The sequence below is a fragment of the Palaemon carinicauda genome, chromosome 40 (genome assembly GCF_036898095.1).
Source record: "Palaemon carinicauda isolate YSFRI2023 chromosome 40, ASM3689809v2, whole genome shotgun sequence".
NCBI classification, from domain to species: domain Eukaryota; kingdom Metazoa; phylum Arthropoda; class Malacostraca; order Decapoda; family Palaemonidae; genus Palaemon; species Palaemon carinicauda.
The window spans coordinates 12,796,468-12,796,999 of record NC_090764.1 but is presented as its reverse complement, the minus strand read 5'-3'; positions in this window follow the sequence as shown (position 1 = coordinate 12,796,999).

The following is a 532-nucleotide window of genomic DNA, read 5'->3' as shown; positions in this document are numbered from 1 at the left end:
CTTAGCTCTAATATAAATTTACTTGATTTATTATCTTGGCCTATTTTTCCTATTTCCATTTGAACTGCCATCTATAGAAGCTTACTTTGTAAGTATAAGGCTTATACTCGATTTCCAAAAGAATCTATATTTTAATATAGATATAAAAATTCCTAATTAGCTTAATATAAGTAAAGGTAAATCTTCATTCCATTTATAACATATAAACTAGAGTCTGGTTTTTAAGCTGGCAAATGTGCGCTTCCCTGGTAGCCAATGATTGGCTAAAAGTAAATTTGCCCGGCTCGAGTAGTTCAATATTCACATATTGTCAAAACGTGAAGAGATAACTCAGTATATATCAATAACAACTGAAGTGAATATAGATATCAAGAAATAATATCATACGGCTAGCAAATAAATTGGTTAAATAGTATGGAACAAATTTTTTTCCGTGGATAACTTTAAACGAATTTTAAATATAAATATTCAATATTATTACCCGTTTAACACTTCATAATCCATATACACTATTCAAACTCTTCACCTCTCC